This window comes from Sebastes umbrosus, chromosome 12 (assembly GCF_015220745.1).
Source record: "Sebastes umbrosus isolate fSebUmb1 chromosome 12, fSebUmb1.pri, whole genome shotgun sequence".
Taxonomy (NCBI): Eukaryota; Metazoa; Chordata; class Actinopteri; order Perciformes; family Sebastidae; genus Sebastes; species Sebastes umbrosus.
Genome location: NC_051280.1, coordinates 31,142,777 through 31,170,265, shown reverse-complemented (window position 1 = coordinate 31,170,265; position 27,489 = coordinate 31,142,777). Strand labels below are relative to the sequence as shown.

At 41.8% G+C, this 27,489-nt stretch overlaps 1 protein-coding gene across 4 annotated transcripts in view; it reads left to right on the top strand.

The window, feature by feature from the left end:
- The first annotated feature begins 2,547 nt into the window (after positions 1-2,547).
- Positions 2,548-27,489, top strand: part of fam110b (family with sequence similarity 110 member B) — a 41,922-nt gene continuing 16,980 nt past the window's right edge. For 2 of the 4 annotated variants that reach the window (XR_005209146.1, XM_037787619.1), the window contains exons 1-2: positions 2,548-2,719; positions 25,475-25,589. The gene's annotated coding sequence lies outside the window, so the exon portion shown is untranslated. Of the gene's footprint in view, positions 2,720-14,475; positions 15,657-22,281; positions 23,255-25,474; positions 25,590-27,489 lie in introns of those variants that run through there. The other 2 variants (XM_037787620.1, XM_037787621.1) reach the window with 2 other exon arrangements.

Here is a 27,489-nt window from a genome sequence, read left to right as displayed (position 1 = left end):
TTTGATTAGATAGAGTTCAGAAAACACACACACCAATCCCCAAGGAGCCACATGGGATCACATTTGCTTCGGGTCCAGGCAGCTCCAGAAGCGTGCAGGCAGCCGTACACACACCCACACGTGGTGATGAACTGGGACTACAGACAGAAGAGGGCAATATGATGAATGAAATCACTCGTATCAGGAGAGTTAAATAAGAAGACCTGCGTGGATAAATAATGATCTATGAAAAAAGCTTTAACTGTCAGTCAGGGCTACAGCAAGGTGTTGGTAGGTGTTTGTAAAAGTTAGAGCCAGGCTACCTGTTTCCCCTCTGCTTCCTGTCTTAATGCTAAACTAAACTAAGCATGAGTCCAGCTCAGTACTTTATAATGCACGTTTAATACTCATGGTTTTGAGATGTTGAGCAGTTTATTTCCATGTCTGCTGATAAATAGATAATAATTAGCAAATAACTTCTTTGAAATTTCTTTAAAATAAAAACTCCCTGAATCATGACATCAGGTTACATTTGTGTAGACAATAAGTCACACAAATGGTGAGATTTTTGTCTTCTATTAGTTTTCTATTTAGCTTCTCAAGCCTAAGGGCCCTATTTTTAACAATTATATGCTATTTTATTATTTAATTATTAAATAATGTTTATAATAAAGTAGTTTTTTGATACATTTTGGGGTAAATATTGGGGGTAATTTGGCAGCAATTCCAAAGAAATTTCAAATAAGTTACTTGCTAATTATCACTTAATTACCATGAAATTTGCAGACCTGTAAAATGAAGTGTTACCACCATGCGTTTGTGTATTAAGTGTCTTCTCAGACAGTAATTAGAAAGGAAGGATTTTCCCTGGTTTGCTGTGATAAATGGGAAGCTGTCAATGTGGTTCAGACGAGCTGTCAGTACTGGCCCTTTAATGACTGGACTGCTCCATTCATAGTCAAAGGGGAGAACTGACTGTCTAACAATGAGGTGTACTCACATATAATAAAATGACAAAGAGTCAGGGGCATGTACAGAACTAAATCACATTGATAATGCAGTTGTTCAGAGTGTAGACTCTTACAGTGGATGTGAAATGCAGTAGAGAGCACAGTCAGAGCCTCTCTGCTCTCCTGCTCAGCTGCATCTAACTGTCTCATTGCAGAGACTGAGCTGCTGGCTGCTGCATCAAGCTGCACAACACTAATGGAGCTGTAACCGGAAATAGGTGATTTTATCCTTCAAAACAAAAGCATGAGAAGGGTTACATTTATAGTACTTGGAAGGAAACTGCTACTGTGTAAAAAATATATCAAATTTCTCTATATTTTTTATTCACTACAAACCCTAAATTCTTTCACTCTAAGACGAAGATATATTTTTATAAATATTAGATTTTTCTTTTACTTTGCATGCATTTTGGAACTTGTTTGAAGGTTAAAATTTTAAATTGTAGCGGGTAGTTTTAAAGCTAGAAGATATTGGTATCATATGAAACTATAAAAACCTAAGGAATCCAAATAAGAGAAATAAGAAAAAAAAAGTTTCCAAACAAGCCGCCATGCTGGTTCCGGTTTGAAAGCTGGGAGCAGCAGCCCAGGGAGGGAAAGCGTTTGTCCAATCAGGTCCCTTGTGTCTCATGGCAGCCAATCAAACGTCCAATACTGGGAAGCGAAGCGATCCCTCTCGATAAAGAAAACGCCCCCGTGGACCCGTACCATCACGTTGGCCGCTCCGTATTTGCATAAAGTTGAGGTTTAGGCTACTTTATGCAAATCAAGTGCGTCTGACGCGACTCGCCGTCTCTGGAAACGACTGAGAAACTTTTAAACTAATCTCGATCTGCAATAAAGACATATTCAGCAACTGCATGGCTTATTTCTCGCATAAAATATTTTCAGAAACACATTTCGGTGAACTATCTTCGTGAAATAAGAGAAAAACGAGCCACCATGCTGGTTCCGGTTTGAACGCTGGGAGCAGCAGCCCACGGAGGGAAAGCATTCGTCCAATCAGGGCCCTTGTGTCTCATGGCAGCCAATCAAACGTCCAATACTGGGAAGCAAGGTGATCCCTTGCGATAAAAAATGCCCCATCACGTTGGCCGCTCCTCATTTGCATAAAGTTGAGGTCTAGGCTACCTTATGCAAAACATTGGTGTCCGACGCGCCTCGCCGTCGCTGGATACCACTGAGAGACTTTTAAACTAATCTCGATCTAAAATAAAGACAGATTCAGCAACCGCATGGCTTATTTCTTGCATAAAATGTTTTCAGAAACACATTTCGGTGAACTATTTTTGTGAAATAAGAGAAGAAAGTTTCCAAAACGAGCCACCATGTTGGTACCATCACGTTGGCCGTTCCTCATTTGCATAAAGTTGAGGTCTAGGCTACTTTATGCAAAACATGGGCGTCTGATGCGACTCGCCGATCCAAAATAAAAGTTGATTCACCTAAAAAAAAAAAATGATCCGCTGAGTTACAGACGTTACAGACTGAGTTACAGAAGTCTCTTTCCCGATGTGAGTCTATGGAGGAAAAAAATCTTTTTGGGACCAATGACATCACAAATCTGCCTTTTATTGTGAAAGTTGTAACCGGAAGCGTCCGCTGTGTTGCCTGGCAGCCTGACAGAGAGCTGCTGGCTGCGAACAGGATGCTGTCAGGCCGAGAGACGCATCAACCTAACGGAGAGAAACCGCAGCAGCATCCTTTGTTTTCTGGAGCTGGACATCCAGGTAAGGACGGCTACCTAACAGCAGAAGAGATGCTGTAACTCAGCTGCCTGTCACACCTATAAAACACTCAAACTGTTACTGAAGCTGTAGACGATACGCAGGACCTGTTTTTTCCCTCCTCCTTCATTCCCAGACATGTTAGTTGTAAATATGGCTTATTGTTCGGCACTCTGCTTCAGCTAAAACACACATTTCATCCAACGTGTGTGTGTTTAGCTGAAGAAGCTAATGGCAGCAGTGGTCAGCTTGTTTGAGTTGTGCTGTGGTTGCAGCGCTACAGAGCTAGCAGGAACTCTCTCTCTCTCTCTCTGTGTGATGTGTGATGCATCCCCATGGTATGCTGGCTGGTTGGTTGGATGGTTGGTCGGTCGGTTGGTTGGTTGGTCGGTCGGTTGGTTGGTCGGTTGGTTGGTTGTGCTGCTGCAGTGTGATGCATCCCCATGGTCGTTTGGCCGGCTGGTTGGTTGGTTGGTCGGTCGGTTGGTTGGTCGGTTGGTTGGTTGTGCTGCTGCAGTGTGATGCATCCCCATGGCTGGCTGGCTGGTTGGTTGGTTGGTCGGTTGGTTTGTTGTGCTGCTGCTGTGTGATACATCCCCCCATGGTTGGTTGGTTGGTTGGCTGGTTGGTTGGTTGTGCTGCTGCTGTGTGATACATCCCCCCATGGTCGGTTGGTCAGTTGGTTGGTTGGTTGGTTGGCTGGTTGGTTGGTTGTGCTGCTGCTGTGTGATACATCCCCCCATGGTCGGTTGGTCAGTTGGTTGGTTGGTTGGTTGGCTGGTTGGTTGGTTGTGCTGCTGCTGTGTGATACATCCCCCCATGGTCGGTTGGTTGGTTGGTTGGTTGGTTGGTCGGTTGGTTGGTTGTGCTGCTGCTGTGTGATACATCCCCCCATGGTCGGTTGGTCAGTTGGTTGGTTGGTTGGTTGGCTGGTTGGTTGGTTGTGCTGCTGCTGTGTGATACATCCACATGGTCGGTTGGTTGGTTGGCTGGTTGCGCTGCTGCTGTGTGATACATCCCCATGGTTGGTTGGTTGGTTGGTTGGTTGTGCTGCTGCTGTGTGATACATCCCCATGGTTGGTTGGTTGGTTGGTTGGTTGGTTGTGCTGCTGCAGTGTGATACCTCCCCATGGTCGGTTGGTTTGTTGGTTGGTTGGTTGTGCTGCTGCTGTGTGATACATCCCCATGGTTGGTTGGTTGGTTGGTTGGTTGGTTGGTTGTGCTGCTGCAGTGTGATACCTCCCCATGGTCGGTTGGTTTGTTGGTTGGTTGGTTGTGCTGCTGCTGTGTGATACATCCCCATGGTCGGTTGGTGGTTGGTTGGTTGGTTGGTTGGTTGGTTGGTTGGTTGGTTGGCTGTGCTGCTGTTGTGTCGGTGGAGGTTCGGCATTGCATTACTCCATCACTAGCGCGTGCAGGTATAGTGTTTGGTGTCAACTGCTAACGTGCAGCTCCTGCCACGTGCAATCTGCATTTCGCAGCTGGACACAGTCAGTGTGTGTGTGGTAACAACAGCTGCTCCTCTTGTGTAATGAAGGGATTATTACATGTGCAGAGGACATATCAATGCTTTTAAAGTGCTTTGTTGACTTTTGTCTCCAGTCTTTTGATAATCCTGTGCACATCCTACTTATTCTTGATGTGACAGTTATACTTGCCAACCTTGAGACCTTAAAAATAGGGAGGATTTCAAAACCAAAGTATAGGAGGTCTGGGGGTCCTCTTTCGGGAAAAAAGTCGTAGTATTATGAGAATAAAGTCATACATTTACGAGAATTGTTTTTTATTATTATGAGAATAAAGTCAGAAGTTTACGAGAAAAAACTGGTAATATTATGAGAATAAATTCACGTTTTCCACCGAGGTCAAGGAAAAGTGGTTAGGAAAAAGAGATTAGGACTTCATTTTTTGACTTTTCGGCCACAGCCCTTGTTTCCTGCATTCTGGTGACTTTAAAAGAGTGGACTAAACCCTGGATGACTTGGCTTGATGCAGTCCCAACAGACTGACTAACAGCACACGAGATGGTGTTGGTGTATAATGGACGCATTCAAGTGATGCCATCACAAATGGGTGTTGCATGTTGTGAGTGTTTTCCAGATACATAACCAACTTCGGTTGAACAATGTTGGCACTCCGTTCAATGTCACCGCAACTTCCTGAGAAAAACACAATGCTCCCAAACAATAGATGTAAATGACATTGGAGCATCTCCCAGCTCCGGTTTTGTCATACTGATGACATTAACAATATGAGCTGTACCTCCAGGGACGGACCCCACCAGCATGGTGCACAACTGCCAGTTTTCAAGGTGGAGTTTTTGTTTTGTACTTGTACATGTGTCCCATAGCTCCTAGTTGTCATCACAGTGAATTAAACTAATGGCAACTATTTGCGTGATAGGGTGTACCCTTCCAGTCAGTGACAGCTTAGGGAAAATGATGGAGAAGACAGTGTGCATCCAAACCTTGTACGGGGACAGACAGAGCATGGCTGGATCGGTTCCCAGGGAAAAAATGAGCCGCTGGGGCCCTATTAACCAGCTCCTTCCACACTTACCACAGTGATTCTAGTCTAGAAAACTACCTGCACCCAGATTTGCTGTGTAGCAATGAACACACATACTTTTTGGTTATATTCAACACATAAGCACGGAATAGAAATAATGAATGTCTCAAAAGAAGGTCACGAGATAGGCCTCATGATAATAATTGATCATATAAGGCCTTATATAACAAAGGCCTTACCCTCCTTATCATATCAGTTAATAGTGCTGTAGTTCTGCTGTATACTTCCAAACAAATGTTCAATGAAATCAGCTCAAACCAGTTGACAGTAGGGCTGGGACGATTCACCTATCTGCTGATTCTTGGGTGCTGATTTGATTCGATATGTATTGTGATTAGATATTACAATTTATTGCAATTTTTGTCAATTTTTTTTAACACTAGACCATGGGAAAAAGTTGAATCATACACTTCTAGGGACTTTTACTTTGGAAAATATTAAAATTAAACAGTAAAGAAGTCAAATATATCAGTCATTGTCAGGCAATATTTATTACATGTCCCTTATAAATTAAAAAGAAAATACCACTAATTTGTGAGAGAAATGTCGTAGCTGGACATTTCTTTATAAATAATTTCTGCCAATGACTGATATATTTGACTCAAGGACATCTCTGACTACATACATGCTGAAAATCAAACATTCTTACTGTATTAATTTAGATATTTTCCAAAGTAAAAGTCCCTAGAAGAGTAAGATTCAACTTTTTCCCATGGTCTAGTGTTAAAAAAGTTAACAAGAGTCGTAATAAATCATAATATCGAATCACAATACTTGTAAAACCGCAACACATATCGAATCGTGAGATATATGTATCGTCCCGGCCCTATAAAGCAGGGTTTATTTAACCAGATGTTTGTTTTAAAACATGCTTTTTACACGTGTTAAACCTTGTTAAGCTGTGCTTGGTTAAGTTATTGCACAGCCCAGACCTTAACCTCACGTTGCCTCTCTTCTCTTCGCTGTTTGGCAGTCTGTAAAAAACTTAACTTGAGTCCGTCCGTGCAGTCGATAGCACAGCAGCACCATTTTCTCTCTGTTTTCCAGGTTGTGTATTCACTCAGATGGGAGTGAGGTGACCTTGCATGCTGTCTGATCTGTCGAGGGTTTTGGTTATTGAGGCCCCTTCGACCTAGTTATAGAGTCGAGGAAAAGTCATGGAATTTAGCGTCAGGGCTCCAGTGAGAACCTTGCTGACAGTGCACTGCTTCTGCCTGCAGTCTTGATGAGTAATGCTGGATAATTTAGTCTGTGCAAACACCACCAGTCAGGCTTTTTCCTGGCTCTGACTGGAGCCTCGGCGTTAGGCCCAGGGCTGCAGCGTCCAGGAACACGACAGGGATTTCATCACACTTTTTGCAATATTGAGGGATGAAATATATCAAGAGTATTGTAACACTTGACTGGGTAATAAAGCACACTATTTCCTCATGTATACAGGGCCTTTATACGGCGTGTGGGCCTTTCAGACACAACGCAACAACAGCACGCTGAATCTTTAGAAAGTTTAGCTGCGAGGTTGTCAGCTGTGTGGCTGCCCGGTGTAACTTTAGCGAGTGTCCGACAGACCGCGTGTGTGTGGCGGCGGTGAGTGTGGGGTTGTCGGTGGCGTTGTAGCTGTGAACGTAGCTGTAGCAGTGTGTGTACAGTTAATATGTTGGTGAATAAATGCTACAACTCAAGCGATTAACTATTTGAATCGATTGACAGCCCTATTAGAAGTATTATCTGGGCCAGTCTTTCTCTGCTGTTAGAAATGTAATGCTATTCCTGAATCTTATTGTAGTATTGATCAACTCTACAATCAATCATGAAGTGATTATAATCGTATGTTTGATCAGGTTCCACAGTTTACATACTGTTGTTTTCCAGGATTAAGTTAGGTCGCCAGTGTGAGTTAGAGAGGCTGTGTGTGTGTGTGTGTGTGTGGTTGGTCATGTAATGCATCATTTGAAGTGTGTATGTCAGTGTGTTTAAACTGAGCATGAATAATGAATAGTGTGTAGGCTGAACTAGGCCCCACTTACATTACTACACTTGGTCTGACCTCACAGAGATGGAAGCTTGGTTCAGCCTGCAGAAACCAGACTAAGGTTAGGGGACTGGAGCGCCGTTTTACTTTCACTTTGCAGATCTATAGCGTTTATTTCTGCGGATCCCAGGATACGTGGGCGTCATAGTAGAGCTGCACGATTATGGCCAAAATGCTAAATAAATGCTTAAATAAACACAGAGCGCTGCTTTCACCTTCACGTTGTGCTTCATTCCAAACGTCAAAAATTAAAAATGTTATTCTTTCACTTTGTTATTGTCATCTTTGTCATTAAATATTTGCTGTGATTAAAACAAAATCTTGGCATTAGTACTTCTAATTCTATATTAGAAGCTGTTTAGAGGCAGTGTTAGGAAGTTAAACAGGTCATATTCCTTCTCTATTATCTATTTTATATTGCTGTGAAAACATCTCCTTCAAACAACTAGATTAATCAAGTTTCTCACCAAAAACTACTTTTACAAGATTACATTTGAACGTATCATGATAGCGTTATAATTTACCATCAGCCATCATGTGGCAGCTGCACATGCGGGCTTTATGACCTAGACTGCAGCCAGCCACCACGGAGCAATCCAGATGTTTTGGCTTCACTTTTGGGGAGCTGTCATGTCGTCCATCTTTATACTGTAAACAGTCTATGATCTAGACTACACTAGACACAAAGGTGACGGGGCTCCTAGACTTTGGAATGACTTACCTGATGAGAGCAGGGCTGCAAACTCTGTATCTTCTTTTAAACCATTTTTTAAAAAACACCTTTTCATAGTAGCTTTTTATTTATTTTTATTCTGATTTAGTTGTATCTGTTGTGTGAATATGTTGTTTCAATTTGTCTCATTGTGAAGCACTTAGTTTGAAAAGTGCTATATAAATAAAGTCTACTAGTAGCTGTAGTAGGGCTGCACAATTAATCAAACATTAATCACGATTTTGGCTTCCCACAATTAAATGAACATGATCGACTATAGACATTTAAAATGTGTGCTCCGCTCATAGAAAACTCTGCTGCATAGCAAATCAAGCGCTTCCTAAACTAATAGCCAGCCACCAGCCGGCGATCCAGATGTTTTAGCTTCACTTTTGGGTATAGATATTATCTATATAACCAATGTGTTTATGATTAAATTGTGAGTGTAAAATTGTTTATCTAACCTCTTATTGTTGCTCTCAAAGTGCAGCAGATTGGTGCATTTAACTTTAAAATATAGCCAGCAAAAGGGTAGGTTGAATATTCCTGTATTTTTTCATATGCAGTCAGTTTTTTCCAAAATCATGGAGCTCCAATTTGTACATTAGCAGGATTGTAGCACAGCATGGAAGTGAAAGCAGTGCTCTGTTTATTTTAATGTAAAGTGCAATAAAAAGATGTTGCTGCTAAAATCAATGAATAATTGTGCTAAACAATCGGGTTCTCAATATTGATCAACAATAATCGTGATTAGCATTTTGGCCATAATCGTGCAGCCCTAAGTAGCAGTAGTAGTAGTAGATAGATAGATAGATAGATAGATAGTAACTTTATTGATCCCGAGGGAAATTCAAGTAGTAGTAGTACTAGTAGTAGTATTATATGTACAGTTATTTTTTCACATATCCATGAAAGTGTAAATCCTACATGAGCAGTTGCGGTCCCATTCTTCATTTCGTAGTCTCTGAAACCATGTTGGAGAAAACAATCTTTAAGACTGATTTCAGAGTGTCTGCATGAGACGCCCTGCCTGTCACACGTGTCAGCTGATGCTCTCAGTGTCACACAAACACAAATACACACTGTATACACACTGTATACACACTGTATACACACTGTAGGCTTCCAAGATGCTCTTTATCCTTTGTTTTGTTTTTGTAGGGCACCTTCAGATGATGTGAGGGGAGATGGTTAGATGATCGGTCACATTAGGGTGAACGGGTGAGGACGAGTACAGGGATAGGGTGTGGGTATGTATGTGTGGAGAGGGGAGGGGGAGGTCTTCCAGATGGCTGCCCCCAATCAGATTAGAGATTTTAAACCTTTCTACTCTGCCACCCCTCAAAACAAAGGCGAGTGTTTTCAACGTCCTGTTCTTCACAGCACTAAAGTGGGGCACCAAATGGTTCCAGTAATTCTCCTTCCTTGAGATTAATTGATGAACAAATGCTGCAAATCAGTCATTGTTGGAGGGTAAGAAAGAAAAGCACCTCCCCCCCCCCATCTCAGTCTTCAAAGCCACTGGCCTACATTACATCAGGTCAACAGCAGCTCTGCATTAACCCTTCCATTTCTATCACTTTAAAGTGGTGCTGTGTAACTTTTGAAAGAACTAGACATCACAGCTAAAAAGCTGCATGCTAACTCTGTAACAGACAAGAAACATTATCGTATTGTGGTAACGTGGCGGTCGAGCCGGCCGTCACTCTCGTCTCCGTGGTCAAATGGACCGACGCTACAACTGTAGAGCACCCATATACTGACATTTATGTTCTCTGCATTGAAACGGCCCCGATGGAGCTGACCATGGATGAATAAAGAGAACGGAGCTGACGGGAGAGCTAGAGACCACCTTGGAGAAGTTAGAGGAAGTAGACACGTGTGACTACGTCTGGTTTTCAAAATAAGGTGTTAACAAAGGGAACTGTATATACAAAATACATCTATTGAAATAAGATTGATTGGATTATATTCACCAGAAGTATAAAACATTACATGTCCCTTATAAATTAAAAAGAAAATACCACTAATCTGTGAGGGAAATGTCTTTATTCTTTGATTTTTGGGTTGCTGGAAATCGTTTTTACAATTATTGCCTGACAATGACTGATATATTTGACTTCAGGACATCTCTGACTACATACAGACACAAATGCAAGCATTTTTTCTGTATAAATTTAGAGACTTTCCAAAATAAAGGTCCCTAGAAGTGTATGATTCGACTTTTTCCCATGGTTTAGCATTAAAACAGTTCACAAAAATTGCAATAAATCGTAAAATTGAATCATAAAAATCATAATACATAACAAATCGGCACCCAAGTATCTTGATGGTATCGACCAGGCCTATTAGATAAAGTTTTCTGTTTCATTCCAGTCATATCCAGCTATAAGCTAACATCCATACAGCTATCATTACTACTTTGCCACTTCCTGCATGTGCTTCACAATAAATGCATTTTAATGTGAAGGCATTAGTAGATGACAACAGCTTTAGAAGCCTGTAAATAAGCTCAGAGAAGCCCTTTTTCCGCGTGGACACATGGGACAGTGAATGCAGCTCTGTGTATTGATCCACCTAAACACGGCTGGCAAAATCCTAACCTCGGTGGAGACGGATGCTGCTGGATCATCCACAAGCTCTGACTTCCAGACAGGGATCACTGAAATGTATGAGTTCATCAGAGCGCGTTAGTGCTATTCATGTGGTGAGTTAATAACGTTACATAAGAGTGTTGTTTTTTTTGATCAGTGACATCTGCTGTACAGTGAGGGTACTGAAGCTGCACAGAACATCAGCTTTTTAGACGTCAGGCTCTTCACAATATCTGTTTAAGTCGTGTTTCCAGGAGATTGGATTTCAGGAGCAATGGACTGTTGTAAAAAAACCTTCTTCTAATCAACATTGAACTGGTGCTAGTACACACTTTTAAGCTCCATGTGATGCTGTCTGAGTTGCAGGGAACTGTAGATATGAGGACTATGATATATATGTAGCTGATTTCTGGAGGAACACAGTTGGACCAGGCTGGGTCTTCCTGCTGATTGCACAGAGGTTCTGTATTATGGGCCCAGTAACCATTGAAAGCACAAATCTTAATTTACAAAGTTACAAATCAGACTAAATAAACTAACACAATGTGCGACAGACCATACTTTCTATTAGGGCTGTGACGATACACCTATCTCCCGATTCAATACTATCACCAAACTTGGGTGGCAATTCGATATAACGATTTATTGCGATTTTTGTTCACTTTTTTAACACTAGACCATGGGGAAAAGTTGAATCATACACTTCTAGAGACTTTTACTTTGGAGAATATCTAAATTAATACAGTAAAATGTTTGATTTTTAGCCTGTATGTAGTCAGAGATGTCCTGAAGTCAAATATATCATCATCATTGTCAGGAATTAGCTATTACATTTTTGTCCAGCAACACAAAAATCAAAGAATAAAGACATTCCCCTTACAAATTACTGGTATTTTCTTTTTAATTTATAAGGGACATGTAATGTTTTATAAATCTGGTAAATATAATCCAATCAATCTTATTTCCATAGATGTATTTTGTATATACAGTTCCCTTTGTTAACACCTTATTTTGAAAGCCGGACGTAGTCACTCATGTCTACTTCCTCTAACTTCTCCAAGGTGGTCTCTAGCTCTCCCGTCAGCTCCGTTGTCTTTATACATCCATGGTCAGCTCCATCGGGGCCGTTTGAATGCATTTAACATAAATGTCAGTATCTGGGTGCTTTACAGTTGTAGCGTCGGCCCATTTGACCACGGAGATGAGAGTGACGACCGCACGTTACCGCGATACGATAACGTTTCCTGCCCATTACAGAGTTAGCATGCAGATTTAGCCGTGATGTCTAGCTCTGCTTTTCCTGTCAATGTGTGAAACCCAAAGTGTTTCCATCCTTTACTGGATGTGTAGTGTTTACCACGCTGGATTTAACATGTGAAGGTGCAGGTCGTATCCACGCCGACCCTCTGCCGTTTTGTACTTCCTCGTTTTGGCTCGCTGTGGTTTGTTTTGGTTGACGGGTACAGAATGGATACGACGTCACGTTACTCAGACTACAACAATAAAAGCGCTAACTTCCTTCTACCTCCGTATAGACCCAAATGAAGCAAATATTTTGATTCTGGCATGAAAAAAATCTATTTCAATGATGTTGTGTAGAAACATCCATCAAAGTCAGATTGTATTCAACCTGGCCTGCATGTCTGTCGTGGTCGTAGTATGTGTTCAGTCAGATTAGTGTTCAGTCGCTGCTACTGTATTTCCACTGATTCTGGTTGCACACCACCCCTCTCTGTGCCTGCCTCATTAGTATTATCCGCCTCTGATGGGAGACAGTTTAATTAATGACATATTTATTGGACACTTAATTACAATACTGATTTCTTAAAGATGAGAACGAGAAGCATTTTGAAATGAGCAACAGACGGGAAGAAACATGCCTAAATTCTTCTAAAATTGATGGATGTTCAAATCACTAATGTGGGACAGTGCACATTAATCAACATTTGCCTGTAAATGTGCCAGATTTGAAATGTATCTGCGGCCCCTTACCATATTGCTAGCTTTACCTGCAATGATGCCATTCAGGCCTGATGAAGGATAAAGGTTTTCTGACAAATGCTGCTGCTTTTTGTGCCACTAAAGATTTAGGATATCCCGTCCCTCCCCAATCTGTTCTTCTTCTTAGTTGCAGTTGATTTCAGCCACAAAATATTGACTGAACAAGGAATTTGTCCAGTCAATAGAAAGTCCTTACAAGTGTGTGTGTGTGTGTCTGTGTCTGTGTGTGTGTGTCTGTGGTTACTGGATTGAGGCCATCAAATCCACAGAGTTCAGCAGGCTCACTGTCTATCTGTGGCGCTGAAAACCCGGCCTGGATTAACCTTTGTGTCGCCTCTGATCTGGTTAGCAGTGCTGTCACAGTGCAGCTAGTACTACCACTGACCCTAAAGCAGACCTCAGGAGTAAACAGCAAATATGACAGGATCACATATCACATGAAAAACCATCTTGCCAGGCTTCAAGTAATGCGTTTGTGTCCGGCAAGCCAGACCACGGACCAATCGGCGTCCTTGTGAGGAGCTACTGACAGCTATGGACATGGTTTAGGTATGTTTGACGACACACTGTATGGTCTGATCGTCAGCCACGACCTGAGTGCTCACACTACTTACTTACTTTATTTAGTACTTGTTGCGCCGGGCGACACATACGACAAGGACTAAGGATCTCCACTCATCTCTGTTGTTTGCTTTCTTCTCAATGCTGTTCCAGCTGTATCCTCTCGTCTTCATTTCTCCTTCGATGGTTCACTTCCAGGTTGTTTTGGGCCTTGCGTTTTCCCCTCTGGTGTCCAACTCAATTCCACTTTTGTCATGTCATCAGATGGTTTCCTTAATACACGTCCTAGCCATCTCCATCTTCTTCTTATCAATATCGTTTCCATGTCCAAGCACCCTGTTGTTTTGTGTACTTCATCATGGTTTGTAATCAGCCTAGGCCAGAATATCCTCATGATCTTTCTGAGGCGGGTATTGTAAAAGCTGGAAAGCTTGCCTGTGTCTCTTTCAGTCATTCTCCAGCACTCAGCACCATATAGAAGGACAGATAGTAAACGGCTGTTGTATAACTTTATCTTGGTGTTTCTAGTTATATGTGTCGACCTCCAGATGTTTCCAAGTCTTAGAAATGCTGTCCTTGCTTTTCCTAATCTGGCCACAATGTCTTGGTCAGCTCCACCATCTGATGTTACCCGGCTTCCGAGGTATGTGAAAGATGACAAAGCATGTCAGTCGTTGTCCATTTAGCTCTGTGACAGGTGGTTCTTTTATGTTGAGGGGCATGACTTCTGTTTTCTTGATCTTAATCTCAAGTCCTCACACTGCACGTATAAAATAGAAGGAAAAAAAAACACGACCGGTCGGCTCCTGAGGGTCGTTCTGGCTGTTGACAGTTGTCAATAAAGATTTGTTTGAAAGCTCCGAGGCAGGTAAAGTTAGTTTGCAAGCAGAGGTCTGTACGGGTCACAATGCTAACAAGGCAGAAACCTGCTGCCTTGATCATCTGTGCCATCTTGTCTGCTGAAACGTCTAAATAAAAAAAGAGACAGCGGCATAACGTTATATGGACTCTCAGGTGGCAAGGAAGACGTAGACAGTACGGGAGAATTGGAGGTAAGCTAGTTACATTTTACTAGCTATATCTATTGTAGCCTACATTGTTATCTGGATAGCTACGCTCTGATTTCTGTAAAAAGAGGAGAAAAAAGGCGCTGACGTTGGGGAATTGGCTCGTGGCTCTGCTTCAACCGACCAAAATTTCTGACATGACAGAAATTCATCCGACTGTCTGACAGACGGTCGGGAGGAGTTAATCGGTCCTCGGTCTCCCCTGTACGCTGTGCAGCAAACGACGCCCGACGAAGCTGAAATTCGGTCCAACTCTAAAATGAGTCGTGCCGCTCAAAATTCGGGCCAGAAACAGGCTGAAATCATACAGTGTATGCCCAACTTTAGATATTAGACACTAGCAGGAACTCCCCATCAAGTCAATGCAAAACACTGGCTACACCAATGCATCAGATGTTTTTTAGACTGTGTAATGATGTTGTGTCGGAACATCCATCAAAGTCAGATTGTATTCAACCCCGCCTGCATGTCTGTCGTGGTACAGTATGTGTTTAATCAGATTAGTGTGCAGCTATGGACGTGGTTTAGGTCTGTGTGACGACACGGAGAGGTTGTTCTAAACAGCAATGGCGCCTCCTAAAGAGGTTAGCGTAGAAACTGCAATAGCGTCAGTTCTATCAGCACTGGAGAGTATTTCTTCATTGAAAGAAGAGCAAAGAACGGACAGAAGATAAAATGATCCTCGTTTGCTGTTTGTAGGGATTAGTCTCTGAACTGATCTTGGCTCTGCTTCCTCTGGCGTTCCAGCTAGCATCATGCAGCCCTGAAGCGCACCACAAGCCTTAATACCAAGCAGGCCTACTCTTCCTCATCCTTTTTTTTTTTTTCTAGAGATGTCAGCCTCTGTCTTTCCTTGTTAAAAAGTGGAAGCAGTGCCAACGTCAGATCAGAAACTAATCCCAAACACAGTACAGACAATCTTGTCAAATGGTTTCAAAGATGTTTACTGAGCCTTTTTATTTCTAAACAGTGATTTAGTGTGACTGGGTTCCACAAGGTGTCCTCGACTACTGTGGTGATTAAGGCAGTGGGGTAAATCTGTCTGTAAGATGTGATCTGCAGCTCTGCGGTAAACTCATTAGCTCGGCCAGACGTCAGCTTCGCTCTTGCGCTTCTTAACTTGAACCCCGGGGCTTCAGGGATGCTCCTGCTTTCTGAACTTTCTCTCACATTCAGATTTCTGCAGAATATTCTTGAAATCTTCTATCAAATTTCTTTCTTGCATATAGATGTTGTGCTGATACAGCATATGATGTGAACGGTGGACTTACTTTCAGCTTGTCGTGAGGCAGGGCGGACCTACTGTTGCCATGGGCAACAATGTGTACCGTGATCGTGTGCTTCTTCATTCGCCAAGTTATCAAATGCTTGATAACTGTGTGGAATTCCAGGAACTGCTCTTGTGGTGAGTCCAGCTGTGTGAATGTGGTGTGTAGAAGTGTGACGTTCTCCAAAGTTTTGTTTCTCTGTAAAGTGAAAGAATTGTCAAACTGAACTAACGTCTACCATACACTAGGAGACTTTGAATAGACTGAAGTCTGACACCCTCTCACATCTAAAGACAGGTTTTAGTCACAGACTATAATATTTTGGAAGGACTGGGGATCTTTCAGCGTCACTATTTACAAGATACAAGAAGAAAAACTGTTGAGAAAGAAGTGGACCAAAATTGCTGCAGCCCTCGAAATCCCCCGGAGAGTATCGCTATAGCTAACTAGCATGAGCCCGCAAGTAGCCCCGTTTGGGAGGCTGCAGCTGTTTTCCGTCTCCACTCTATCGTGGTACAAATGGGAAGACACGTCAAAAGAGGCGATCTTGTTCACTCCAGTTCCTCCATGTTTACTTTCTACCCTGTTTGCCGCTTCCTGTTTGGTGCTGGAGAGAGCGCACCTATTGGTTGTTGACAATGTCCGCGTCACTGAACTTACGATAATATTAAATTTGTTTGATTTTATCGGAACGTCAAGACGAGAAAGAGACTGACTTAAAACAGCTTGGACTGAGTTTTATGACCTACTTGCACTAAACCATCGAGATCACGGGAGCGTAACCGCAACTCTCGTGATTTTATTCCGACATCGGAAATATGTCTGCGACAGTGAAATCGCTTGAAAAGTCGTTAGGTGTGAGGTCACATGGTCAGCGTCTGATTCAAAAGTAGTTTGTGCAACCACAGTGACAGTTAGCAGCACCAGAGCTGAAAGCTCTTTTTACTGTGCGGCCATATGTTTCCCTTCATTCTCTTCCTCTCTCGCTCTGTTATTAAAAGGCCGATTTGCTCCACTCTGCCTCAGTGGGATTTCAGTTATATGAAAATGCAATAATAACAATGCTGATACCCCCCTTCCCCTTTCCACACACGGGCCTTTTACTCTGCATGAAGAGCTGAAAGCCTGTAATAAGATTAGAGAACGGTTGAACAAACTGGGAAAGAGAGAGAGAGAGGAATGGGCAGGTGAGAGAGGGGTCATTCATTTCCCATTCACATACAGTACAGCTGTTGGTAATGCTGCAGGCTGGGATTACAGACGCACACTATCAAACCTGCAGGTTATAGAGTTCATGTAGGTGTTTGCAGATCGACGCATTTATTGATAAAGCAGACCTACTTGGCAATATTGACACAAAACAGCAGAAAACTGTCCATGTAGGTGGTGTAGATAGTTTGTGTGTGACTCACCCTTCTCTTGCTTACACAATCCCAAAGTACCTCGTGCTGGCGGAACCGCTAACCTCAAAAGTAGCATGGGTGCTGAAGTAGCATGGGTGCTTTTAACCGATAACCGACCCTCGTTTACCGATTATTAACCGTTAACTGACAAGATTAGTGCGTCGCATGCAGCGTATGAGAACAACAGACAACGGAGTCCCCAGTTCAGGGACTGTGCTCGCTATGCCCTCTCTGCCTGTGGTTTTGTCAAGTATTTAATACTCTTATCAACAAGGGAGTGGGAAATATGCTGCTTTATACAAATGTATATTTATTATTGGAAATCAGTTAAACCTCTTGAGACCCGCGCGTCCGGGGGGGCGACCCCGACCAACTTCACTGACTTTCAGAGGCTCTAGCAGGTTCAGTTTTAGGGCTAGAGTGAAGCTGCAGATATTATATGAAACGAGAAAACCTAAGGAATCCATTGGTATCACACATGAATACAGTTGGTCTCATTGGATCCACAAGAGTCTCAGCTTTACCGTGAAACCCAATTTATGTAATTCCAAGACTGTTTAGGGACCCCAGTATGCAGAAATATTCAAACACACCATTTTTAGAATAGGAGAAAATAACACATTTATACTGCATGAAAAGAACTGCATGGTTTTTGCCCCAAACTGCATGTGATTATCATAAAGTGGGCATGTCTGTAAAGGGGAGACTCCTGGGTACCCATAGAACCCATTTTCATTCACATATCTTGAGGTCAGAGGTCAAGGGATTCCTTTGAAAATGGCCAAGCCAGTTTTTCCTCGCCAAATTTTAGCGTAAGTTTGGAAAGTTATTTAGCCTCTTTCCAGACAAGTAACCCCTAACCTTAATTCATTAGGTTTTCTAGTTTCATATGATACCAGTATCTTCACTTTAGCTTTAAAACTGAGCCCGCTACGACCTAAAAATCACAAGTTGCGTTAATGCGTTAAAGAAATTAGTAGGGATGTCACGAGAACCGATGCTGCAGTACCAAGTCGATGCCAAAATTCTAAAAACGTGACGGTACTCATATTCTACTGTACCGAAGGTACACTACGACGCCTGCAGGGTCCGAAATTTACACCCGCCAAGCGCCAAATGCGGCTGCTTATGTCCTCTGCTCACACACACAACAGCACCATACAGCAGCGAGATCCAGAGATGCAGAGATCCTCTCTGTTCGTGAAGAGGACTCACTCGTGGGGAAAAAACTGAACTGAACTGAACTCCCCAGATCCACTTAGTTTGAACCAATCCAACAGCATCCAATCAAGTTTCACGAGAAAACCATGAAGAACTAACTTTACGTTTCTGAGCACCAGTTGGATCCAGTTACTCTGCTGTTAAAATGACGTTACATTTGATGAAGAGCCCATATGGCTTGTTTAGGACTCGAGACCCGAGTTGGGACTTGACTTGGGACTTGGTCCCACCTCTGATAGCCTATACAATACAGTGAAATGTCACCAATATGAAAAATGTGTGATAAAAAAGTCTTAAAAATGTCCGATAAAAAAAGTCTGAAAAATGTCCGATTAAAAAAAGTCTGAAAAATGTCCGGTAAAAAAGTCTGAAAAATGTCCGATTAAAAAAAGTCTGAAAAATGTCCGATAGAAAAAGTCTGAAAAATGTCCGGTAAAAAAGTCTGAAAAATGTCCGATTAACAAAAGTCTGAAAAATGTCCAGTAAAAAAAGTCTGAAAAATGTAAAAAAAAAAAAAAAAAAAAAAAAAAGTCTGAAAAATGTCCGGTAAAAAAAAGTCTGAAAAATGTCCGGTAAAAAAAGTCTGAAAAATGTTCGATTAAAAAAAGTCTGAAAAATGTCTGGTAAAAAAAGTCTGAAAAATTAAAAAAAAAAAAAGTCTGAAAAATGTCCGGTAAAAAAAAGTCTGAAAAATGTTCGATTAAAAAAAGTCTGAAAAATGTCCGGTAAAAAAAGTCTGAAAAATTAAAAAAAAAAAAAAAAAAAAAAGTCTGAAAAATGTCCGGTAAAAAAAAGTCTGAAAAATGTCCGGTAAAAAAAGTCTGAAAAATATCCGGTAAAAAAAGTCTGTAAAATGTAAAAAAAAAAAAAAAAAAAAAAAAAAGTCTGAAAAATGTCCGGTAAAAAAAGTCTGAAAAATGTCCGATTAAAAAAAGTCTGAAAAATATCCGGTAAAAAAAGTCTGTAAAATGTAAAAAAAAAAAAAAAAAAGTCTGAAAAATGTCCGGTAAAAAAAGTCTGAAAAATGTCCGATTAAAAAAAGTCTGAAAAATGTCCGGTAATAAAAGCCTGAAAAATGTAAAAAAAAAAAAAAAAAAAAAAAGTCTGAAAAATGTCCGGTAAAAAAAGTCTGAAAAATGTCCGATTAAAAAAAGTCTGAAAAATGTCCGATTAAAAAAAGTCTGAAAAATGTCCGGTAAAAAAAGTCTGAAAAAAAAAAAAAAAAAAGTCTGAAAAATGTCCGGTAAAAAAAAGTCTGAAAAATGTCCGGTAAAAAAAAGTCTGAAAAATGTCCGATTAAAAAAAGTCTGAAAAATGACCGGTAAAAAAAGTCTGTAAAATGTAAAAAAAAAGAAAAAAAAAAAAAGTCTGAAAAATGTCCGATAAAAAAAGTCTGAAAAATGTCCGATAAAAAAAGTCTGACAAAAGTCCGATAAAAAAAGTCTGAAAAATGTCCGAAAAAAAAGTCTGAAAAATGTCCGATTAAAAAAAGTCTGAAAAATGACCGGTAAAAAAAGTCTGTAAAATGTAAAAAAAAAAAAAAAAAAAAAAGTCTGAAAAATGTCCGATTAAAAAAAGTCTGAAAAATGTCCGGTAAAAAAAGTCTGAAAAATGAAAAAAAAAAAAAAAAGTCTGAAAAATGAAAAAAAGAAAGTCTGAAAAATGTCCGATAAAAAAGTAAAAAAAAAAAAAATTAAAATCTGAAAAATGAAAAAAAAAAAAAAAAAAGGGCTGAAAAATATCCGATACCATGTCAGTAAATTAAACTACTGCTTGCAATCTGAGGATATATATATATACACATTACATTATATGGGATTTATTGTTTTTTGGGGGCGGTTTTTACCGTGGTATCGAATTTGGTATCGAAAATTGTGGAAATTCACTGGTATTGGTATCCACTACTAGATTTCTGGTATTGTGACATCCCTAGAAATTAGTGGCATTAAAACAAATTTGCGTTATCGCGTTATTATCGTGTTAACTTTGGCAGCCCTACTGCAAACAAAATCTCTGCATTTTTGTTGTCCTCAGTAAGTCCTCGCTAAGTTTATAATTAGTAGCTCTAACCTTTACTGTGCTACACCAGGTGGCCATGGCATCACACACACACACACACGCACACACACCCTGTCGGTCCCAGGAGTGCTGGTATATTTGTAATGCAGGGGGCTGGGTTGGACCAATTTTGGCTCTTTATTCACTTTGATATGACTGTAGATCTGATTAATATAAACATGGGCTGTACTGGTTGTCTCTAGTTAGGTACCTCATGCATGTTCTGCTCCATTAGAATATTTTGGGAGAAATAGCAGTATCGGTGGTGGTTTGAACCCTGTCGGCGGTGCCTTTGCTGAGGGCTCCTGCTCCGGAGCAGCCTGTCCACCTCAGTGCCTGCTGGGAATGTGTGGGAGGAGAACGGGACGGTGGGGGGGAGAGATTAACAGAGGAACAGACGAAGGTGAGTTGATGGGAGGTTAAGAAGGGATAGAAAAGAGGAGGAGGAGGAGGATGGAGAGAGAAGAGGCAACGATGACTTTCCACTGTTGTCTCCGTAGAGGTCAGCATTAAGAATTCATCAGCTCTTACGCGTGTGTGTTTATTAAGGCCGTTAAAGATTAATCACCATTAAGAATTGAATTGATGGGCGAGCAATGAGCAAAGGTCACAGGTGTCTTCTTCTACGTTGAGACTGAGTACTGCGGTGGTGCCAACTCGGACAGCAGGGAACCTGGGAGTGACCCTGGATGACGAGCTGTCGTTGTCTAACGGGGAGGGATGGGAAGAGAAGGAGAGTAAAAGAAGACGTCCAAACAGAAAGAAAGAGGGTTGAATAACAGCAGCTCGTCCAGAACACTGTGTTCTATAGGACCGGCTACACACTAGTGATGTAACGTGTGTGTGTGTGTGTGTGTTTAATACTGCTGAGTCAGGCTGGAGGAGCTAGACTTCCATTATCACTGAGCTGGAAAAGACCCCGTCACACACACACACAGACAGACAGTTCTGCTTTTCCCCATGTTTTGGTGATGTGACTGTCTTACAAGCTGAGCACGCTCACAAATGGTTTTAAACATCTGGAAGTCAGGCTGAGCTCCTTAAAGATGAAATGTGACTTTAAGCGAAATTCAGTTGCAAATACAACCAACAGTATTAAAGGGGACATGTTATGCTAATTTTTAGGTTCATACTTGTAATTCTACTAGAACATGTTTACTACAGTTGGGATGATTCACCTCCCAATTCGAAACTGTCACGATACTTGGGTGCCGATCCGATATGTATTTAACACTAGACCATGGGAAAAAGTTGAATCATACACTTCTAGAGACTTATATCTAAATTAATACAATAAAAATGTTTGATTTTCAGCATGTATGTAGTCAGAGATGTCATGAAGTCGAATATATCATCATCATTGTCAGGAATTATTCATTACATTTATTTCAGCAATGACATTCCCCTCACAAGTTAGTGGTATTTTCTTTTTAATCTATAAGGGACATGTAATGTTTTATAAATCTGCTGAATATAATCCAATCAGTCTTATTTCCATATATGTACTTTGTATATACAGTTCTCTTTGTTAACGCTTTATTTTGAAAAACCAGACGTAGTCACACGTGTATACTTCCGCTAACTTTTCCTCCAAGTCCGTCTCTAGCTCTCCCGTCAGCTCCGTTCTCTTTATCCATCCATGGTCAGATCCATCGGGGCCGTTTGAATGTATTTAACATAAATGTCAGTATATGGGTGCTTTACAGTTGTAGCGTCGGCCCATTTGACCACGGAGATGAGATTGACGGCCGACATGACCGCACGTTACCGCGATACGATAACATTTCCTGCCCGTTACAGAGTTAGCATGCAGCTTTAGCCGTGATGTCTAGCTCTGCTTTTCCTGTCAATGTGTGAAACCCAAAGTGTTTCCATCCTTTACTGGATGTGTAGTGTTTACCACGCTGGATTTAACATGTGAGGGTGCAGGTCGGATCCACGCTGACCCTCTGCTGTTTTGTACTTCCTCGTTTCAGCTCGCTGCGGTTTGTTTTGGTCGTCGGATATGGAACGGATATGACGTATAATGACCCGTAACTTCGTTGTAGTGATGTCACATTTTACAGTATTTAGCAATTAACTATGCAAGTAATATGTTATCATAACTGATTGAAATGATGGCCAAAGCCACGAAAGTAATATGTAAAGTGAAATAATCCATTTTATCCAGTTGACCCTTTGTGTCACTATAAAACAAGTCACCATGGTCACTCTGTGTCAAATCATCGAGCATTGACAGGGAAAGAACTACTGCTGAAATGCTAAAGAGCTGATGGGCAACCGACTGCAGATTCAGGAAAATATCTGCTGAAGGCTAAAGACTGTGAAGCGTTGAAGTGTTGCTGACTTTGAGGGTGTGTAGTTTTACGACTGTACAGTAGCGGAAGCTGTTTGTGTGTTTCTGCTGTGTGACTGTAGTACAGCTAGCGGGTCATTTGGTGGGACTCCAGCTCCCACTGAGTGACCATCTGGACCCCTGAGCTCCTGCATACACAGGCACTGCAGTGAGTCATTAATGGAGAACCAATCAGTGCAGGGCCAAGTGATGATGTCAGCTGGTAAAAGAAATGGATTTGATGATTAGGACCAGGAAAAAGCAACACAGCTGGGAGGGAAACCAGACCGTATGTACAGTATGTAGTTAAGCCTCGGACATACTCTCCACGTTCTGCATCCGTGAAAGTGTGGTCTAGTTGTGCCTTTTGGGGGTTAGAAGTGCAGGGTGACCACATTTTTTGATAATAACAAGCTAGATTGTGCTCAATAGACTAATGCCATTAGATCCAAAAGGGCCAAACCTTTGGCACTACTTAAGTAGGGGTCAAGCAGGAGTGGCGGTATGTGAGCCATGCTTACTTTTGCCTTGTATTTCATATGTTCAGTGTTAGTATTGTGATATGGATGCTTTGGGGCTTTTTGCCTTTATTTGACAGAGATAGTGGTAGCTGTGAAAGGGGGATGACACGCAGGAAAGGGCCACGGGTCGGATTTGAACCACGGGCCGCTGCAGCAAGGACTCAGCCTTTGGTACATGGGGTCGCCCGCTTTACCTGGTGAGCTGCCGCGGCGCCCCGTGAACTGGACTTTTGACTTGAAGTGTTATTGTGGTCCTTGTTTTACATGTCTTTAATGCCTTTTCTTATGATTTGTATATGCGTAACGTGAAGTGATATAGTGATTCTTGTGCTAACCGTGCCAATTATTTATGTGGACACTTCCTCCAGTTGTAGTTGTTCCCTCCCTCATTTTATATTCATGGGCTCAGATACATAGATTCCTACTCTTATATATGTTATGAGGTACATTCTAGTTTATTTGTGACGCCTCTATTCCGCTCTAGCCATATAGAAAGTAAGACAGCCAGTGGCTTGATGTTATTGAGAGGTACTTGCTGATATTATGAACGTGTATATGAATTTTTGTATATATTGTTGTTTACTATGTATATATGAGTTTTGTGTAATATACATGTAACATTACTTTTGATTATATATGGGATACTTGGGTCACTGGCGTTATCATGTGAATATCATGTGACCAGAGCGCTTACCCTTTAAAGATGGCGTCTCTGTACAGATTTATTAAGTCTGATGAAGAGCTTGTGCTCGAAACGTCACTTACAAAGATGTGCCAATAAATTGCACTCCAAGGGAGCTACAGTGTGCGGACCTCCTTGTACGTTTTTCAATGGGTGAATGCTGACATGTAGTGTAACACGCTTGGTGAGTGGTCGGAAGACTAGAACGGCGCTATGTAAATGCAAGTCCATATACCAATTGATGGTCTGCATCGGTCTAGCATTCTGCGCATGTGCATTTCCCGATTCACTCTCCATTCCAGTTGGTAGCGGTACTACACCATAACGTTGTTTACCAGGAGTTCAACACCATTTGGCTGTATTCCTTTAAAGACCAATTATATAAATGTGGGTAACTGGATCCCCTAGCACAACCTCTCTTCAAAACAAGCATCCACTTTGTTATCTTCTTCTTCTTCTTCTTCTTGGCAAACCAGCTAGAGGGGCATTCGCCACCAACTGGACTGGAATGTCGAATAAAACTGGAGCATGAGCAGTCGGCGCGCTTGCTATGCGTACAGTCCGCACGGTCACAAAATTTTGGGCTGCTCACAGACGTCCACAAAGGGTCTGCCCGGACCCTTGTGGATATGGGTGGTCGACGACATTCATGTCACGAGGACCAAAGCAGACCCTCGCGAACACACGGAAAGTATGAGTTGGCCTTTAGGGTTTCACCCTGACTGTAGTGGGAACTTTCACACACATAGTTTAGTCCTAGTATTAAAGTTCTTTGTGTTGACGGGGGATATGACATTTTTTCTGAGCCACTTTGAGTCATGAAACCTCATCCAAGATTGGTCAAGGTCACTCTGACCTCATAACCATCTCATTCTTGTGATATCTCAGGAACGCCTTGATCAAATTCCTTCAAATTTGGCACAAACGTCCACTTGGACTCAGGGATGAACTGATTAGATATTGGTGGTCAAAGGTCACTGTGACCTCAGGTCTGTCCCATTCGTGTGAACGCAATATCTCAGGGACACTTGAGGGAATTTCTTCAAATTTGGTGGTCAAAGGTCAAGGTCACTGGGAGCTGTCACTGGGAGCTTTTTCAGCCATAACTCAAGAATTCGTATGCACACAATTCACACAAATGTCTAATAGTATAAACTGCAACTTGACTAGTTGGTGGAGGCGTACAACCTTTGGGTAGTAGTTCTAGTTTGCAAGTAGTCATAATGTCACCACGGTTTTAGCACCACTTATTTCAAAAGGACACAATAAAGAATCTCACTTTATAGTGTCACCAGGGCTCCTCTTTGACATGATTTAGGATAGCAACAGGCATCTTTAAAATATTTGACCGTATAAAAACACTTTGTGGCTGATTTGTCCTGGGATGTATCACTCCATCCGCATAAATATACTCTACCGTAAAACAACCGAAGCCCATCTCGAATCAGATTGTATATTGCATCTTCAAATAAGACTCATATTCAATCAATGACGTGTGTCAAATATCAGGGAGAGCTGTGTAATATTATTGCTCCAAGCATGGATGAGACATAAAAGTGGTTATGGAGGCTTGCCTCTACAGCCTCTGCCATCAGTGTATGAATGTGTGTGTGAACGGGTGAATGCTGACCTGTAGTGTAATGCGCTTTGAGTGGTCTGAAGACTAGAAAAAGTCCATTTACCATTTACAATTCGCTCTTAATATTTTTGTCATTTGTGTTTCTTTTACTGACAGCTGTGACACCCACTGACAACCTGCAGCACATAGAGGAGGAGGGGGAGGAGTCCAGTTCCAGCAGCCAATAGCAAGAGCTCGGAGCGTCGAAGAAGCTGGTGACAGCTCCAAACTGGTAACAACTTTTTTTTATATACGACAAAACTTGAGGTGCTCTCCCTGTTTCCTGTTTGTGAATTAACTACTTTAGACTTTCAGTCTAAAAGAAGAGATTCATTTGAGACATTTTAGCTTCATAACCATGACGATACCTCAGCAAATGAATTCCCCAGTAATAAAAAGGCTTTGATTAGCATATTTATACCCCCGCGACAATTTAGTCGGGGGTATATCGTTCTCCGTGTGTCCGTCCGTCCGTCCTTTCGTCTGTTTGCGTGTCACACTTTCGTTACCGGAGCAGAACTCGAAAACTATTTAACTTAAGAACTTCAAATTTGGTGTGATGGTTGACAGTGTGGTCTAGGTGTGCCTTTTGGGGGTTAGAAGTCCAGGATGCCCACAATTTTTTTAATTTTTCCAAAAGGGCAAAACCTTTGGCCTTACTTTAGCAGGGGTCAAGCAGTGAGTGGGGGTTTGTGAGCCATGCTCACTTTTGCCTTGTTTTAACTGTTGCATACAGTGCCCTTCCAAATATGTCTTTTTTTTTATTTAATCCATTTCCATAAACTGAAAACGTACTATCGGCATACTCACAAATGTTAATCAACTGACCTTTTGACCAAGACTAAGGGGCTCCAGTTTACTAAATCACTATCTAGTGCCTCATTTCCACTGCACGGTACGGCTCTGCTCAGCTCGACTCACTTTTGGTACCAGGTCCTTTTCTTTATTTCGTTTATCCACTGCAGATAGTATCCCCTCGGTGGAGGCGGGATTCTCTTATCCGTGATAAATCGGCCTGTCTCTCAGCAGACATTTTGACTTGTCAAAGCAGAAGAACAACAGGTGTAACTAATAACATCAATAATGGCTGCATTCCATTTGAGTGAGCCACTTCCTGGTGCTCCTGGTGTTGCGTAAGCTGACTCAATGGAATGACTCACACACTAGTGCATTTTAATGAGACAGAGCTTCATTATTAGTAATGCCTGTGCTACGGGTCTACAACCAGAATACTGTGAATATTCATATGTAAAGACACCACATCACTCAGCTGAATGAAGTACATCAGTCTGTTGATGTGTGTCAGCGTACAGTATTCCTCAGCACCGGTCCGTTTGTGATAGTATAACAGCATCTCGTTCAGTATTTGTGCTCCACCAGGTCATTATAAATGGAAAGCTCAACCTTTTGAAAGGGGATGCTGAACTATGATGAATACTGGTGGGAATGTGGAGAGCACTGGCTGCCGCTGCTGCTCAGAGCGTGGTTGCTTTCCCAGCAGAGCTCTGCTGCCTCTGCTCGACATGCTGCTAACACAGGAAATAGAAAGAGCTAGAGGGTCTCTGTGTGTGCATGTGTGGTTGTGTGTTTGCTATTGATTCTTGGCTGCGTGCCCAGAGGTGATACATGGGAGAGAGAGAGAGACCTAACACTAGAGGAAAGAGAGGAGGCAGAGAGACACTAAACACTGACATCGTACACAGTTGTAGATGCTCACTCAGTGGATAAAACCAGGTCATTTCCATATATAATCCAGACCAGTTACCATGAAGCGTACAAAGACGAGGTTTCATTCGTACACAAGGCGGTCAGTTTCACTGACAGCCACCCTCAAGTGAAGCAGAACGAAGGCTGCCGCTGGACATTGGTTAATAATATCTGACCCGGGAACACGACGATGAATCAATGGACCAAAAGCAACACATACACTGCACTAGATTTCACCTGGACTGTCTAATCTTTCTATCAACAGAAAAATGCTAACATAAACACATAGAGGACACATTGGCCCTGTTTAGACCTGGCACTAACATGCGTCTTGGCTGATCCGATACTACATCTCGCATTTTACATCTCGTCTGCTGCCGCGTCTGCTGCCTGCTAAACACCCACTACTACCATCATTATTGACA